Consider the following 19,814-nt stretch of genomic DNA (forward strand, 5'->3'; position numbering starts at 1 on the left):
GTCTTATAACTTTTGAGTGCGATTTTAAAAGATGTTGTAAGTTGTTACAACTGTAAAGGTGCTACAAGTATAAGATGTTTGTTATGCACCCTACAAAAGTAGTGACACATATTTTCAAAGTTGAAACAGCCACATAAAAGCTATACCTAATAACCACTTAATAATGATACGTCGTTTTTCTTTTTTTAGTGATCACATGCTTGCGAAGGTTTGGAAAGCAATCTACAACTTAACAAAATGTTCCGGTACCTTCAAGAATGAATTTTTGTCTTTCTACCACACCCACAAGCTAAGCCGCCCAGCCGATTTCACACTTTCAATGGCAACTATTAAGATTTGGATCTGCACATTCGTTCCATAAATTCTGCACAACAAGATCATGAACAGGAATTAGCAAAACGAAGACAAGAATTTCATCCCGAATGGTATGTAATGTCTTATATTCCCATTTTAAATCTTTTTCTTCTTCATAATTCAATACTGGCTTTGACCAGAAATGGTAATCCCGCCAATGTTTGTTTAATTTACTCTTGAGGCACGCAAGTCATGCTTGTTTATCGATACAAAGTTCTTAAGCATCTTAGATTAGTCTTATGTTTTAGTTATTGAATTATAAATCAAGCACAAAATCGTGAAGTTAGACTATGGATTTTCTCGTAGTTCAAATTTTCCCGGTTCCCCTTAGATACTTTGCTTAAGTTGTATATTTCTTGTATCTTCGTCTCGAACTTCACAAATACCAAATTATTTGAGTAAGAATCTTTCTATTCAGTTGATCAAATTCTGTTTGTGAATATCTTTTTTACCCTATCATATTTTTCCTTTCTTGATCTCAATGTGTAGACTCTATGTTTATCTAATCATCACCTCCAAAACTAGAAGTGAGAAAGAGAGATCATGACCAATATTCGCTTTTTTTTGTGCTATAACTTTTTTAACTCTTAAGGATTTGTTTTTTCTCTGTAAATCATTTAATTTTCATAAGTTTGGAACCCTTATTTGAAAAGGAGAGTTTTGTAAACGGTGTCGATTCCCCATTGCAAGGTCACTTCACTAGGGGGTCGTTCCTAGACCTCAACAGCTTTATATCGATTGCAGCTCAAATTTCATTTTCTGTCTTATTTTTCCTTTCTTGATCTCAATGTTTAGACTCTATGCTTATTTTATTTTACAATCACCTCCAAAACTACAAGTGAGAAAGAGGGATCATGACCAATATTCGCTTCTTTTTTCCTTTAACATTTTTTTAACTCTAAGGATTTGTTTTTTCTCTGTAAATCCTTTATTTTTCACGAGTTTGGAACCCTTATCTGAAAAGGAAAGTTTTATAAATGGTCACACAGCTCATAGCTCGTGTAGCCCACATCCACTCGCCTTCGATTCCCATGATACTGAACTAGAAACGACAAAGAAAAAGAATTGAAATCTCATATGGAAATACGAATCGTCGATAAAAAGCGCGGGCATGCCATTGATTTGCTGTGCGTTGTACTAGGCCCCAATGGCATGCTGCTCCATTTCTTAATTTCGTTCAATCAAAATGTACTTGTCCTTAGTAGAGATATTTCTCCATTTCCAATTCGCAAACTCTTCAACTAGTAGGTGTTGAAAGAATTTGTGTCTAACTCGGAAGTTTAGAACAGAGATTATAGGAACATAGAGGATTGATTAGCCAAGTGACCGATGTTTATTCATTCACTACTAAATATTAGGTTTCAGCTACAGCTACTTAGTACCATAGGAGATCCTCGAGACGGATTTATCAACATATAGCCCCACTGGCATGTCAACGGTCTATAATTCTCTACACATAATGTAGCAGTGCCCATGAGCACAAGTTTGCCAGAGGTTCAATCGTGACATAGCGACAACTTGTGATCGTGTGGACAATAGGCGAGCACGAGACCATCGATCCAGCCAAGCTTATGGGTGGGTCACCACCAAGAAGCTTGTGGGCTAAGAAAAGTCAGAATTAATAGCTAAGGAATCATAGTCTCTCTAATATATCACTTAGGGAAACCAAGTCTGTGGCATGTTCTAAATATAAGTTCTCTATTGATAACGGTCTTGAAGACCACAGGGGCCACTATCAACAACTCATCCATTGGTTCTCACCATGCCGGTCTTCCCAAGTTTGTTTACGTACAAATCGGTGTCCATATAGATGGGGATAAGTTAACCTGTTTTCCATAGGTTTTGGGGGAATTTTTGCTTAGATTCGGGTCTTCATGGACCCGATCCATCACAGTCGCTAACCATGCGGGCCCCATCTGTGAGTCACACTTGATCAACAACTACAATTGCATATTGGGTCCATGAACTGAGATCCACGCAATAGTTTCTCCAGATTTTGGTTTATGTGTATGGGTTGGACAACGCACGTTTGATTCATATATTACCAAGTACTAGGTATAAACAATTTCGTTATTAAATCACCATCCTACTTTTGATTTGCCTTTGGTCAATGAAGCTAGTTGGAGCATCTCATAAACGCGAGGTTCATTTATTTAAGATAGACTTCCTTATGTGCGACCTGTGATGGACATGTACACGTAGGGACGAACCTAAGGTGGCGAGCAATGGCCATCACTAGCTAGTGGCCATGCGGCCCTGGCCTCCTGATACTCGGTCTAATTTTTATTGACAAGTCTGCAAAAGTAATATGTTTCCATCTAGGTCATGATCAAATCCGATATATTCTTTCAAGTGAAATTGCATTTATGTCTGGCTCTTCTCCCTAATGTTTTCAAAAGCAAAATATATTCACAGAGTGAAAGTCGATGACTTGTCTTTCTGTATGCGAACATTGTTTTTTTATACCGACTGCCCTTCAAATTTCACTTTTTGTTCATGGCATTAAAATTGATATGGCTGAAGGTGCAAGTTACAAGTTTCGAAGACACTGAAAAATGGAGATTTCGAGAGGGCAAAATCAAGGAAATAAATAAAAGGACTAAAATTGAGAAAAGGTATCATGATTATCTTAATTCTCAAGTCAGTTGACCAAGTCTTTAATTTTCATTTCTTCTAAACAATAACCGAGTCCTAAAAGTGCAATTTGGTGTGGAAGTCTTCTAAGATGACCAATTAAACGGACCATGTTACGACTTGGCAGGCACAAAGAAGGGTCTTGGAAATACAGGGGAGAGAGACAACTACGTCCAAATCTAATGAAATATATGAATTGTGGTGCTCTTTGGAGAAGTCAACGACGACTTTGACTTGTGGTCGTCTTTATTTTGGACACATGTCCCACTATGGAACTTTTCTTTTCTGTTTCTTTTATTTTCCACAAACTCTAAAATAAAAATTCAATTTTTTTTAATAACCTTAGAAGCTACTTGAGCAGGAAATGGGAAAACAATAACATTTTCTAGCCACATTTTTACCAAAATGATTCAATTGAAAGTTTTTAATATACTAAGACATGTGTCCTCCATTTCGAACTTTTTTTTCCTCTTTTTGACTTTCTACAAACTCTAAGAAAATATATTCAAAAAATCTTTAGAAGAAAAATGACATTAGAAAGCTTCATCATTGCTATTCTTAAGTCGGAAAAAAGATTAATAATTAAACTTTCTAGGCTTCTAGCCACATTTTCACCAAAATGATTCAATTGAAAGTAATTACATATACTAAGACAAAAGGACATGCACAAAGTTCGAACTAAAACATCAGAATTACAACTAAACTACATCTAACTAACAAAATTAAAAGCTTTTAACAAATTATAAACACAGAATGCTAAGAACCTAAAACACTAGCACTAAACGAGGTTTTATTAATTTCTTAAATAACATAAACAATGCTAAACTAAGATTAATCCAGAATTTTAAAGAAAGATCATATTAACGTTAAATCAGAAATTATAAGTGACCGAGCTAATCAATACGAGAAAAAAAAGATTGGCAATGAAATGTGAAATTTTTTGGCAATAAGCAAAGACGTGGAACAAATATTTAATCCAATGTGGAAGAGAAGAATTCACACAACTTTTGGTCTAGCAAAAAATTAAAAGGATCCAATGTGTATAAGGAACAATTCAAGTCAGTAAGGAAATGAATAAATATCTCAATTCTAATGTGATTAACGGGGTCCACGATAAAGGGTTCTGAAAAGTCATCCATCTTGGTAATGCTCCAGGTCTTTCTCACGAGAAAGATGATGACAAAATTATCTCCCCAATATGGGAAAAGTCTCACTTGCCTGCTTAAATTGGTGTCCTTTACTTTTCAAGCTTTGATATTTCTATCCTCAAGGAAGCATCCTCAGACATATACTTAACAATATTCAAAATGAAATATCGTCGCATCTTTTGTGGCAATGTATGGGTGTTTCGTTAGCATGACATTAATGCATAGGGATCTTCATGCAGAGAGGACTAATCTTTCAAATTATAAATATTCATTTATTTAGGGTGGAATTGTAAATGCTAGCTTGTTAGTTAGAGAATTTCCAGTGATTATGAAGTTTTTGCATTCTTAGGATAGTCATGGCTTCCTTCCTCTTCTTGATAGCATTAGAAACTTCATTAAAGTGGAAGTGTGCTCTTAGCATAGATCTCATGTTTATATTAACCATATATGGAGAGAAATTTGAGGTTTTAATGGTTATATCTTTGGTAAAAAAGAAACTTCATCGGTTGTGTATGTCGTACTTGATGGGCCACCTTAACACTCAATAGTTTGAACTCAAAAGAACTCAAGAAACCAAACTCACCAACTGAAACACTGAATTCTTACAAATCTTCCAAAACCCATTAAACATGTACTATATATGCATGAATTTGTTCTTTCAGTCGTTGTAACACCGTCAAATAACTACCCTTCATATTATATATCAACAAAAACGATGAGAACCCGTTTAGTCTCCAGTTTTGGTTGAACTTGGTTTGCAAAAATCTTGAATTAAGTTATATGTAAAGGGGTAAAACTGCATATCAAATGTAATAACAAGCTCCGCAATATTTCTGCAGCTAAATTGTGGTTATCTCGATGTTGAAATCTGCATGGAACCAAGTAATAACAAGTCTTCTTCTGCTTCTCTCGGTCAAAGAATTTGGCTCGGAAAAGCAATTTACTTTGGACTTTCCGCTGATGCCACAACTGGAATGGCCTCAATGCCTCAGGTGCGGGTCAAAGATCACCTGTGCGGTTCAGTTGTCTTGAACTTTCCGATTTTTCTAACTCAGAAAGCTAAGTTCCCATTTCTCAGTACCTTTCAAGCGTTGTCCTAATGTGTGTCCAGAAGAAAAAACGAGTCTTCAAAGTCCTCCAATCTGAAAATGACTGGAGAGAATTTCTGAAAGGAGACACTTCGATGAGGAACAAAAGAAAATATCTTCAAGTCTCTTCATGTTAAATTTTTAGAGTTTTTTTGTTGGACAAAGCATGAAAATATCAAGAAATCCCCTAGCTAAATTATGGGGACACGGATCCTACACCAAGTAAGATTGGATTACAATTGCTCAACATTTCACTTCCTCTGGAAACATAGATGGGGATGATTAGCAATAATTTCCTGTAATTTACTCAATGTGCAGCAGCCATTCACACATCGTGAAACATGGTGAAGTTCGAGGCCTCTAACCGAGGTTAAACTCAGAAATTGATTTAATAAATAGCATAAACAATGCTAAACTCAGACTAATATTCAAAATTTACAGAAAGACCATATTCATGTTAAATCAGGAACTGTAAGTGACAGAGAGCTTCTCAATTCTAAGCAAAAAAGATTGGCAATGAAATGTGAAATTGTGACAATAACCAAAGACGTGGAACAATATTTAATCTAGCGTGGAAGAGGAAGAATTCATCCAGTTTTGGTCTAGGATAAATTAAAACAAACTGACGCGTACACAAAACAATTTAAGTCAGTAAGGAAAGTAATAAATATCTCAATTATAATGTGCTTAACATGGGCCAAAACAAAGGGTCCTGAAATCTCGTCTAGCTTAACAACTCTCCGTATCTTTCTCATGAAAAAGATGATGACAAAATCATCTCGGATAAGTCACACTTGGCTGCTTCAATTGGTGTCCCCTAGCTATCAAGCTTTGACATTTCTATCCTCAAGGAAGCATCATCAGAGATACTAGGAAGCAGCAGAGCTGGAATAAACTTATGCGTTGAGTGCATCAGAATTCTTCCCTTCTTCCACATAAATAACAATATTAAGGGACTCAGGCCATATCACCTTTCTCCATATGTTTAGGTCCATGCACACACGAGACAGTGAAAATCATGTTCAGCTCGGTGTTTCGAATTCTTGTGCTACTAATTTCCCTCACGGTTCAAGCATCAGAAGCTGCACCTGGACTTGCAAGTCCCAACTGTGCTGAAAGATGTGGTGTGACATCCTCAATCCGACGCCGATTAATTACGCAATATTGGATTTATTCGGACTCGTTTAGGCGTCAATCAAGAAGGTAAGGCCATCCTACCACATTGGACCTTGATTAATTATTTGAATGTTGCATATTATTGTATAATGTGCTTGATTGATGTCCTTTGTTTGATTAACCTATAGTTTTCATTTATGTGCAACTTCTAGAAGCCTTGATGGAGATGAGACAAATTTTTGGTCTCATCCTAATGGCTTAGGCACCAGATAACACTCTCATTTCTCATTCTCATTTCTCTCATTTTCTCTCTTCCTCTCCCTCTCTTCTCTCCCTCACTCACGCCACCACCATCACCGTCCACCATCACCACCACTGCTCGCCACCACCAGCACCGTTGGCCATCACCACCATTGTGCCACGCCGATCGTCGCCTTGTCGCCGTTCACGCCGTGCCGAGCCGCTCAACGATCACCGCCGCCGACCATGCCGTGTCGTCGCTCGTTCGTCGTCGCTATTTGTCCATCTTCACTCGTAGTTCCAACGATTTAGTAAGTGGTTCTTCTAAACCTTGGCTAGGGCGTTATTCTATACATATCGGTCCTAGGTTAGTCTTGGTTGAGCTTGATTCCTCATATGTGTTTATGGATGTTCAAGTGGCTATTGCATGATGATTTGGACATGGTGGAATGAGTTTTGTGGGCTGAAGATTGGTGGGTATCAACTAGGGCTTGAATCTTTGAACTTTGATTTGAAACTCGGATTTGTTATTACTGTACCTCTTCAGTTTGCTATTTTTTTAGAGACCTTTGTGGGCCGAATCTGAAGTGGTGTTCCTCACAAAAGTTGTTCCTAAAATCTTGAAATTTAACATATTTTAAATCTGGAATTTTTGTAGGTTAATTGGGCCGCACGAAAGCCGATCTTCAAACCGTGTTTAAACTGCCCTGGAATGCTGTTTCTCTGGCCTTCTTATCTTTCCGAATTTTTATAAATTTTTCCAGATCTATTTTCAACAAAATTTCTTCACAAAAGTTGTTAATGACTTTTCTTTATATGACATATAAAAATTTCGAAGCTTTTTAAGGTGATTTGGGTACTGAAAGAGATGCATTTTGAGGACCAAGTAGTCTGTTCAAACGAGCTGATTTCAGTCCGAATTTGAGTGACAAAAAGACATGATTTCAGATTGAACTAGGTTTTGTGTTCGTCATAAGAAATGTTTATCAAGGTGTTTTCTATTACATATCCAAATTTTAGAATTTTTGGAGTTCATTTACTATTTATTTTGGAAGGATTTCGATTACTGTGCAATCTGCCCAGGTTTACCCCAATTTCGTATATGCACTACTTTCTTTCACGTCCGATCACTCTAGTACATTTTATGTGTGCGGAATTTAGATGTTCTAAGTGCATGAGCATGAAACACTCTTGCATTGGCCTAAGTGGAAGATAATAATTGGTTTGAGTGATTGTTATGCTTGCTTGATCACATAAATGGTTCCGTACTCGTATGATTGCGAGGGACGATGCCCGATGGATTTCGGTTTCCATTTGTGATGAAGGACGGAACAATGCTCTTAATTAAATGCCATCTTCGAGTGAGGTCAAGATGATGCCGTGCCCGATAGGGCGGGACGATGCCCGGTTACGCCGGAAGACCACCAACGCGAGTGTTGGTCATGGCCCTGAGCGGTCGTAATAATCAGAACACGTATGGATGCATTGTGCATGAATTATGTGGTATTACGTGTTCTTGATTAATATGCATGATTGTCGCATATCGATTGAAAGCAAGACTTCACGTGTAAATAGTTATGTGAATTTGATGTGCCGTCGGAAGGTAAGAAGTATGAGTGTTTAATTGATAGCTTTGTGGCATACGCAGTTGATGAGTTAACCTTCGTCTTTCCGAAGTAAGGTTTCATCCTACTCGAGGTTTAGCTGTTCCATTTATTGAGATTTTCTCATTTGTCGTTGTTCACCTATTTTTAGGCCCTTAGTATGGATACACGGATAGTACGTTTTGGGGTCCTAGTGGACCAAGATTTTGAGATAGTTGAGTATGTTGCATCGGGAATGGACACGACATACGAGGAGTACACAACCACCGTTTGGGTTGACGAGGGTCTTCCTAACTTAGTTCCTTATCGCTTCAAAGCGTGGTATGTATGATTCGGGGAGGAGCGTTTTGGACCTCTCCAAGGCTTTGATAGACCGCTGGGTGCGCCTAGCGCAATTTCGTGGGACTTTTCGGGGTCGAATGTCCCCGACGGTCTTGTCAGTGATCCGGAGTCGGACCCAAACTACAACCCCATAGAGGAGCCATAGCATATCTGAGTATGAGGGAGTCGTGTTTTTTTGAGGAGGTCCTCGTAAATAGAGGAGATAGGTCTAACCCCGACCCCTTTTGTTCGAATCGGATAAACGCCCGTAGTTACGGGTTTGTATTTTATAACATCCGATCGTCTTGATGCATATATATATGAAGCATTCTTTTGGTGAATGTGTTTCATATGCTATCTCTGTTGTGCTGTTTGGTTGGGTGATATTAGAATTTGCTTCCGCATTTGCTTACTTGTTAGTTAACGCGATGGGTCGGCGATGCCTCTTGGGACGTCGGAATTAAATGACCTATGTAAGAGGGGTGTCGCGTGCCCGAACCTAGGGGATTAGGGTGTGGGGCGCGACATCCCTGGTTATTTGGTATCAGAGGATGGTCATTACCTGGAGTGATAAGGTGCATTGGGATTTTGGGATAGTTAGTAGGAAACGCCTTATGCTTGTGAATGATGATTGTTTTCTTGATTAGATTTTCTGGATTCCTAACCTTTGGTTGGGAATTGTACAACGAGCTCTCCCTGGAATCCCTGTAAGATGAGTAACCCAGACCCAAGTGTTCCTAGAGCAAGAGCAGGTAGAGGCCAAGCAAGTGCCATAGGAAGGGCACAAGAGGATCATCGACTCGATAGGCTTCTGTAAGCCCTAGAAACCATGGGGAATCTAATGGGACAGTAGACTCAGAATCAAGTTGCTGCTACTGCCGCTCGCAATGATGTCCTATTAGCTGGAAACGGGAATGATGAACGATAGATGCCCAGACTGGTTGAACAGTTCCTGAAGCTGAAGCCGTCAAAGTTTGCTAGAACGGGTGATCCCGAGACAACGACCTTATGGGTTAAGGAATTGGAGAAAGCTCTCGCACTCTTGAGGTGCTCAAAGGAAGATAAGGTGATGCTAGCTGTTTACCAACTACAGGGTAACGCTAGCAATTGGTGGGAGGCCACCCAAGGAAGGATCTTTCCTAAAGGCATAGTCCCAACTTGGGATGCCTTTGTTGAAGCCTTTAACTAAAAGTACTTTTCCAAGTGTGCACGTGAGGAGAAGATGGCAGAATTCCTGTGACTTCGCCAGAATCATCTGACAGTCAATCAGTATGAGGCCAAGTTTGCGGAACTGTCAATGTACGCGCCCAGAATGGTCGAAGATCCGGTGGACAGAATAAAGAGGTTCCGGGATGGTCTGAAGCCAGGGCTCCAAAGTTAGTTGGTGCTCTTGAACCTGAAGGACTACAATGAGCTATACGAGCGGGCATAACTGATCGAGAGAGATTTGGAGGAAAGGGCAGCCGCGTCTAGATCGAGGTATCCTTCTGCACGAGACAACCATCGGTTGGAGAAGAGGCCGATGACCGGGGGAAGACACTTTATCCCCCCCAACAAGAAGAATGGCACCGGGAAACCGGTGTACACCCCGAACGGCGTATGCCAAGCTTGTGGAAGGCGACACAAAACGGCCCCATGCCCTACCAAGGCTAGAGCATGTTTCGGGTATGGCCAACAAGGCCATCAGCTGAGAACTGCCTACACCAATCAACAGGGATGCAACCTCAACCAATGCACGTGGGACAGCAAGCCGGAACCATGCCGCAAAGCAACCCCAATCGAACCCTAGCCCAAGGAAGAGTGTATGCTGTGACCATCGAGGAAGCGAAGGACTCTCAGGCCATAATCACCAGTACGGTCTCCTTATACGAACATGCTGCTTACGCACTCTTTGATACGGGAGCCACGCATTCGTTTGTAGCTGAGCAGTTCGTTAGATTAGCGGGGTTGGAATCGAAACCATTGGGAACGGTTCTTAGTGTCTCCACCGCGATGAAGGACAAGGTACTATCTATGTTAGGTTGTCAAGGGTGTGAGATAGTTATAAGTGGACGGAAGGAAACCATAGACTTAGTTGTTTTGGCTCTATATGACTTTGACGTCATTATTGGAATGGATTTGCTCAAAAAGCAACGAGCTACGGTGGACTGTTATAGTAAGGTAATTCAATTCAACCCGTTTGATAGTCCTAGCTACGAGTTCGTAGGAAACGGGGGAGGACTTTCGATACCTTTGATTTCATCTCTTGAAGTAGCTCAACTACTGGAGGAAGGTTGTCAAAGTTATTTGGCGACCGTGGTTAACATGTCCGTTGAAGAACCAAAGATGGAAGACATCATTGTGGTGCGAGATTTTGTCAACATCTTTCCAAAAGAATTGCCAGGATTGCCTCCAAGAAAAGAGATAGAGTTCGTGATCGAGCTAGCTCGTGGAACAAAGCCTATTTCAAAGGCCCCTTACCAAATGGCGCTATCAGAACTGAAGGAACTGAAGGTGTAGATGCAAGAATTGCTGGATAAAGGGTTCATTCGCCCTAATACATCCCCTTGGGGAGCGCCAGTCTTGTTCGTGAAGAAGAAAAATGGATCGTTGCGTCTATGCATCGACTATCGACAACTCAACCAAGTGACAATCAAGAACAAGTATCCGTTACCGATAATCGACGACTTGTTTGATCAACTTCAAGGAGCGTCGGTATTTTCCAAGATAGACTTGAGGATGGGATGCCATCAGCTGAGAATCAAGAAGGAGGATATTCCAAAGATGGCATTTCGGACTCGGTATGGTCACTATGAGTTTACAGTGATGCCGTTTGGTTTGACCAATGCCCCAGCTGCTTTCATGGATTTAATGAACCGAGTGTTCAAAGCATACTTGGATCAATTTTTCATAGTGTTGATTGACGACACAGTGGTGTACTCGAAGAGTCTGGTGGAGCATGAACAACATTTGAGGATGGTATTGGTGACCCTCCAAGAACATGCACTTTACGCCAAGTTCAGTAAGTGCAAGTTTTGACTTAATCGTGTAGCTTTTCTTGGTCACGTAATATCCAGTGAAGGATTTGCAATGGATCCAACGAAGATAGAAGCAGTCATGAATTGGCCAAGACCTACGACAGTGATAGAGGTTCAAAGCTTCCTAGGCCTAGCTGGCTATTATCGGCGATTCGTGCATAAATTCTCTGGAATAGCTACGCCCCTGACGCGACTATTGAAGAAGGAAGTGAAGTTTGAATGGACGGATAAATGTGAGAGGAGTTTTCAAGAACTTAAGCAGAAATTGACTACTGCCCCAGTGTTGACAATACTGTCTGGTCTCGGAGGTTATGAGATTTACAGCAACGCTTCTCATAAGGGACTAGGTTGCGTCTTAATGCAACATAGAAGAGTGGTGGCCTATGCGTCCAGGCAACTGAGACCCTACAAGCTGAACTATCTGACTCACAACTTGGAATTGGCAACGATCACCTTCGCCTTGAAGATTTGGAGACATTACTTGAGCGGAGATTGGTTCATAATCTACACAGATCACCAAAGTATGAAGTACCTATTTTCTCAAAAGGAGCTAAACATGAGGTAACGACGCTGGATGGAACTTCTCAAGGATTACAACTGTGACATTCTTTATCATCCGGGAAAGGCCAACAATATAGCAGATGCACTCAGTCGGAAGTCAACCATTGCGCAATTGATGGTTCAAGAATAGATTCTTCTCGAAGGAGTACGGGACTCGGATTTTAAATTCGAGGTAAACTATCTTTCTAGTCTTCTGGCTACCCTTATAATTGAACCAGAAGTGCAGACAAAGATTAAGGCACTGCAACCAATGGATCCAACAATCCGAAGGATTCTGCAAGAAAGCGTAGAAAAGAGGAAACCAGATTTTCAAGTGGCAGAAGACAGAATACTAAAATTCCAAGGACAGCTATGCGTACCCAACAATGTAGAATTCAAGGAAGAAATTCTGTCAGAAACTTACAGAAGCAACTACAGCATACATCTAGGTAGCACGAAAATGTATTAGAACCTTCGGCAATATTACTAGTGAAATGGCATAAAGATAGATGTTGCCAAGCATATAGCCAAATTCTTGACGTGCCCACAAGTAAAAGCGCAACACTGCAAATCAGGTGGACTTCTGCGACCGCTAGTGTAACGCCCCGACCTCGGGGTTATAAACGTGACGTCCCGTTCATTATTATCTTTCTTTAAATACAAGCGGAAGCATATCTCGGGACAATCACATTTAAAAACAACAGCGGGATTAAGACAAACAGCATCATGAGCAAACCTTATATTTATAAGACACGCAAACATATTTTACAAGCCAACTTAGCCGATTTTAGCCATTTATACAACAAACGTTATGGCTTAGGTGTCCTAAGCCCACTACTTCGGGTTCACAGCTCCGAGCTTTCCCCGAACTCCAACATGGCTCAAACTCCCCCTGTCGCCGCTGTCCATTCGACCATCCTATGAACCTGAGAGGGAAAAACGGGGGATGAGTCGGGGAGACTCAGCAAGTAAAAACACTAATATCAAGCGAGGATATATCAATCGCCGTTAACATAAGTCGGCCCTTACCGCACCCGCATCAATGGCAGATCAATAGCAAAGTTCATGCCGATAAATACTAGAGAACTCTAAGCATGGCTATAACACGTGAACATCACTAGCCAAATTCCGGCTTCTATCTCGAGATATGAACATCAAAACATAAAACATGCCAAAGAGATAACCAATCAAGACTCGGTTCTATCTCAAAACAACATCAAACATGATCAAATCGAGAAAATGAACCAACTACGACCAACCAAACGACCGAGAAACAGTCCAAGCAAACCACGTCACAACGCATCTCAACATCCTTTCCCGATATTAGGGAATTCACTTACACAACAATTAAACAAGAACTAGAGAAAACGAGGCGTGTGAAGGACACGTGAGTCTCGGCAATTCTCGGGCGATTCTTGGTGGTTCTCGGGCTTAAACACGAACACTCGGGCCTTGCATAAGGCTTCCTCACTCGATCAAACCACAAGAGAGAGACACGGGCTAGTCGGTAAGCTTTTTCTCTCTTTCTTTCTTTCTTTTTCTCTCTTTCTCGGTCATGAATACAAAGCAAGAAATAAGAAAGAAGGTTGGCCGGAGCTCTCGGGGCGTGGAAATGGCGTGAGGGAGAGGAAGGGGGGGGGCTTCACGTGAGGTTCTCCCTCTCTCTCTTTTTTTCTCTTTGGCCGAATGGCCTTCTTTCTATTTATAGAGAGACAAAACTTGGGGCCAAAGTTTGGATGAGGTAAGCGCACGTGTTATCATGGAGCATGAGGTAAGCGCACGTGTCATAGAGGGGCCCTAAAGTCTTGATTCATTTATTGCGAGTCATGATGAAGGCCACCAAAGTCCAATTTTAATAAATGCAAGCCATCATGAAGCTTGGAGGATAAGCTTTGACTCGGTCAAGGCCTTATCCTCTAGATTCTTATATCAATTTCCCGACCGTGGACTCCCTAGAACCTTCCGACTTTGCCGGTTTCTCACGCAAATGACTCGGGCCAATCGGGTCACACGAAATAGGCTAATCGGCACTACAATCACAACCCTCATCATAAACATCTAACTTATTCTCCGATGGTTTTCCCAAAATATAACATGCTCGTTAATCCCATTCAACCCGAGGTTCGGTGTGGGAAATCCTCTAAATATGCCTCAAATATCACCAAAAGACATCAAGTCGAGATTCTAACGTTCTCATATAGGAATTTATAAATCTTTGAAATCTGATAAAACCGGACAGTTTTGTACTGTTCACGAAATCAGACTTGAAAATATAGTAAATGGACTCTGAAAATTCTCAAATTTGAATATGTCATAAACGAGGCCTTAACAAACATTTTTCATGAAGAACATGAAATCTGAATATCTCTGTATACACCAGTTTTGGTAGCTCAAAGACAGACTAAAAACAGTTCGCTGGAACAGAATTCTTGTTTCTCAAAGTAAGCTCTGTCCAGAATCCAAATCATCTCGAAAAATTCCCAAATTTATATACATTATAGAAAAGGACGTTCTCAACAACTTTTGTGAAGGAAACTTTTCCAAAATCGGCCCAGAAAATCTTGTAGAAAATAAAGACGGTGTGAACATCACCGAAATACCCATTCTGGGCAGTTTCACACGGTCCAAAAATCAGGCCATCGTACCACTCATATCAACTCCAAAAATTCTGAAATTAAATTATATAAAACTTCAAGATATTTGGAACAACTTTCAAGAAGAAAGTGTTTGGAAATTCGGACCACAAAAGTCTCCATAAAAATAACAAAACGAAGGGGTACAAAGGATCCAAAACTGGTTTTCCAAAACAAGAGTAAAAATATTAGTTCCGATTGGAAAACCACCAAACTTAAACCATAGTCATTTCCCAGGAACTGAAATTGAGGATATTACAATTTACCTGCGGCTTCCCAGGCCCAAAAATCGGGATGTGACAGCTAGAGATTCCAGAATGGAAGTGGGAGCACATCGCGATAGAGTTTGTGATGGGATTACCGAGAAGCCAACGAGATAATGATTCTATTTGGGTCATAGTCGACAAACTAACCAAATCGGCACATTTTATTGCTGTGCGAAAGAACTTTGCAATGGACAGATATGTTGAGTTGAATGTGCAGCAAATAATTCGTCTCCATGGAGTGCCAGTGATGATCACTTCTAATCAATAATCCAAGTTTATAGCAACGTTTTGGAAAAGTCTTCAGATTACCATAGGAACAAAGTTTCAGTATAGCACCACCTATCATCCGTAGACAGATGGTCAATCCGAGAGGACCATTCAAACACTCGAGGATATGTTGCGAGCTTGTGTTTTGGATTTTAAATGAGGATGGGAAGAGCAACTACATCTTGTCGAGTTCGCCTACAACAACAGCTACCAGCAGAGCATCAGAATGGCACCATTTGAGGCATTGTATGGTCGTGTCTGTAGAACTCCAGTCTGTTGGGACGAAGTTGATGAAAGAAGGATTACTAGCCCAGGGTTAGTCTAACAATCAGTGGACACCGTTAAGATTATCAGAGAAAGACTTAAGACTGCCCAAAGCTGTCAGAAAAGTTATGCGGATAGACGGCATAGACCCTTGGAATTTCAAGTAGATGATTATGTCTTCCTTAAGTTGTCACCTATGAGAGGAACGTCATGCTTTAGCAAGAAAGGGAAGCTGAGCCCCAAGTTTGTTGGACCCTTCGAGATTTTAGAACAAATAGAGATTTTGGCCTATCAGCTAGCATTGCCGCCTAGACTTACTCAGGTTCACAACGTGTTTCACGTATCCATGCTAAGGAGGTATGTACCCCATTCGGCATACATACTTAGTTTTGAAGAGATCGATGTGGATGACAGAATGCCGTAGGTAGAAAAGCCAGTGCGGATCACGGATAGAAATGAGCAAGTGCTATGCAATAAGGTTTTCCCTTAGTCAAGGTCATCTGGCAACATCATGGAACAAAAGGAGTGACCTGGGAAAGTGAAGAGATGATGAAGCGCCAACACCCCTATCTATTCAAAGAATCAAGTAATTCTGCAAATTTCGAGGACAGAATTTCTTTAAGGGGGGAAGAGTTGTGATATCCTTAATCCGACGTCGATTAATTACACGATATTGGATTTATTCGGACTCGTTTAGGCGCCAATCAAGAAGGTAAGGCCATCCTACCACATTGGACCTTGATTAATTTTTTGAATGTTGCACATTATTGTGCAATGTGCTTGATTGGTGTCCTATGTTTGATTAACCTATAGTTTTCATTTATGTGCAACTTCTAGAAGCCTCGATGGAGAGGAGACAAATTTTTTGTCTCATCCTAATGGCTGGGGCGCCACTTTTGTTTTGGGGGGGGGGGGGGGGGGAGGGAGGGGTTAGAGAAAGGGGCCCACTTGTTAGCTTCTAGAATTGTCTTCCCTTTGAACTTCTTGTATGTGCCTAATTTAGTAGGTATGATTACCTAAGGGTTGGGACGTGATGGACATATTTTAAAGACTAAGCTAGCCTAAACCTAGGGCCATAAGTGTAAGTGTATTATTGGTCTCTCTCCCTCTCTCTCCTTTGCAAGAACACCTTAGGATAACACTCTTATTTCTCACTCTCATTTCTCCCTTCCTCTCCCTCTCTTCTCTCCCTCACTCACGCCACCACCATCACCACCACCGCTCGCCACCACCAGCACCGCTGGCCATCACCACCACCGTGCCACGCCGCTCGTCGCCTTGTAGCCGTTCACGCCGTGCCGACCCACTCAACGCTCACCGCCACCAACCGTGCCCTGTCGTTGCTCATTCGTTGTCGCCATTTGTCCATCTTCGCTCGTAGTTCCAATGGTTTAGTAAGTGGTTCTTCTAAACCTTGACTAGGGCGTTATTTTATGCATATCGGTCCTAGGTTAGTCTTGGTTGAGCTTGATTCTTCATATGTGTTTATGGATGTTCAAGTGGCTGTTGCATGATGATTTGGACCTGGTGGAATGAGTTTTGTGGGCTCAAGATTGGTGGATATCAACTGGGGCTTGAATCTTTGAAGTTTGATTTGAAACCTGAATTTGTTATTATTGTACCTCTTCGATTTACTATTTTTTTAGAGACCTTTGTGGGCCTAATCTGAAGTGGTGTTCTTCACAAAAGTTGTTCCTCAAATCTTGAAATTTAACATATTTTAAATCTGGAATTTTTGGAGGTTATTTGGGTCGCATGAAAGCCGATCTTCGAACTATGTTTAAACTGCCCTGGAATGCTGTTTCTCTGGCCTTCTTGTCTTTCCGAATTTTTATAAATTTTTCTAGATCGATTTTCAACAAAATTCCTTCACAAAAGTTTTAATAACTTTTCTTTATATGACATATAAAGATTTCGAAGCTTTTTAAGGTGATTTGGGTACTGAAAGAGATGTATTTTGAGGACCGAGTAGTCGGTTCGAACGGGCTGATTTCGATCTGACTTTGAGTGACAAAAAGACATGATTTTAGATTGAACTGGGTTTTGTGTTATTCATAAGAAATGTTTATCAAGGTGTTTTCTATAACATATCCATAATTTAGAATTTTTGGAGTACATTTACTATTTATTTTGGAATTATTTCGGTTACTGTGTAATCTACCCAAGTTTACCCCAATTTCATATATGCACTATTTTCTTTCATGTGCAATCACTCTAGTACATTTTATGTGTGCGGAATTTAGATGTTCTAAGTGCGTGTGTCACGCCCCGAATCCCATCGAGCTCGCGACATCCCGTTCCTTGGTCGAATTATTGCGATGTCCCAGGAACATCGCCGACCCAACCCAAACATCGAAAACACATGCGGAAGCGAATACAAAACCCTTGACTAAAAAGACGACGATGGGCTAGATCAACAGGACAATCAAGGAACATCAACATTCATCTATATACAACGCCATAGCACCGAACAAACAAACGTCATGTTACAACCAAACTTAACAAACGAACATTCACAACCACCGACATAACAAAGAGATCAGGTGGCTTGGCTAACTTAACTTCACTATAGGTCGACCTATCTATCAAAAGGTTACTGGTCAGACCTATATTACGCAGCCCCTAAAATACCCTAGGGAAATCTACTGGTCGTCCTCCTCCCAATCTGCTCCTGATCTTCTGGCTTGTACTCCGGAGGATCATTTGGACATTGCCTGCGGCTTCACTGAGGCACCATGGGCGGCTCTTCAAACTCCAAAAAGAGGAGGCGGGTCTCCTGGGTCTAAGGTTGGGGGTTTGAAATTGTGGATTATACAACTATGAGACGAATCTCAATAAGTGTACAACCCCAAACCCCACATAGGCTCTCACGTACCGCCAGACGGAACACGCACACACATAACAATTAACCAAACTAACAATCACATGCGATCCTACCTGGAACCTATCATGCACGTTCCTGCACGTCAGATAATAACACAGCCAACATGCCACAATAATGCATCACAGCCGCGCGCGTGCCTCGATTATAAGGCAAAACCCACTCGGACACGTCCCATACCATGCCGAGCAGTTTTTACCCCATAATCGAGCACCACAATACGCGATACAAATCACACTCGCACACGAACTCACGCCATACGCCAATTCTCGCAACCCTCACACATCAAGTCAATCACCACTTTTCCACCACTACCGTGCCCGCGTAAAACGCATCAGGCCAACGGTCTTCTGACCTCGTCAGGCATCGTCACCCCGTCGGGCCGGGCATCGTCACCTTGTCAAGGATGGCATCGTCCCGCGTAAACGAACACGCCTCAGGACGGAATCCTACACTCACTTGCCTTCACTACCGCGCCCGCGTAAAACGCATCAGGCCAACGGTCTTCTGACCTCGTCAGGCATCGTCACCCTATCAGGCCGGGCATCGTCACCTCGTCAGGGACGGCATCGTCCCGCGTAAACGAACACGCCTCAGGACGGATCCTACCCCGCGTAAACGAACACGCCTCAGGGTACCACTTTTCCAACCATTCCAATCATCTCGTATCATCGTACCACACGAGCCGCGCGGCAACACATATCACACCACCACACAATCACATGCCCCACATACATTTCACCATCACACAATCACACCACACGGTCACACATACCCGAACATTAATTCAATGCACCCAATTCAACCATTTCAATTCAGCCCCTAGAACATGCAGATACACATTCAGGCATCAATTCCCGTCACGAGGGCAGCAACTATTCAACCTTGACACCCCCACCATTCCGCTCATAAAAATGAACATCCATAGAATCATGGTAAATCTGGGCAGTTTACACAATGACCGAAATCCCATCAAAATAACTAGTAATCGAACTCCAAAAATTCTAAATTTTGGATATATCATAAAAAACATCTTGATAAACATTTCTTATGAATAACATGAAATCCGGTTCAATATGTAACCATGCCTTTTTGTTCCTTGAAATCAGACCAAAATCAGTTCGCTCTAACAGACTGTTTTGTCCTCAAAATACATTTCTTTCAACACTCAAATCACCTTGAAAAGCTTTAAAAATTTTATATGTTATAGAAAAGAAAGTCACCAACAACTTTTGTGAAGGAATTTTATTGAAAATAAATCTGGAAAATTTTATAAAAATTCGGTAAGACAAAAAGGTCGGGATGAACAGTGTTCCGGCAGTTTTAAGACGGTCTGAAAATGGGTTTTCGTGCGACCCAAATGGCCTCCAAAAATTCCAAATTTAAAATATGTTATACTTCAAGATGTTGGAAGTAACTTTCATGAAGAAAAATTCCTGAA

At 41.2% G+C, this 19,814-nt stretch overlaps 1 pseudogene; it reads left to right on the top strand.

Moving 5' to 3' along the window:
* Positions 1–19,814, top strand: part of LOC115663314 (wall-associated receptor kinase-like 1) — a 40,059-nt pseudogene that overhangs the window by 14,512 nt on the left and 5,733 nt on the right.

The sequence above is a fragment of the Syzygium oleosum genome, unplaced genomic scaffold (genome assembly GCF_021117445.2).
Source record: "Syzygium oleosum isolate NSW1041296 unplaced genomic scaffold, Sole_v2.1 Sole_v2.10, whole genome shotgun sequence".
Taxonomy (NCBI): domain Eukaryota; kingdom Viridiplantae; phylum Streptophyta; class Magnoliopsida; order Myrtales; family Myrtaceae; genus Syzygium; species Syzygium oleosum.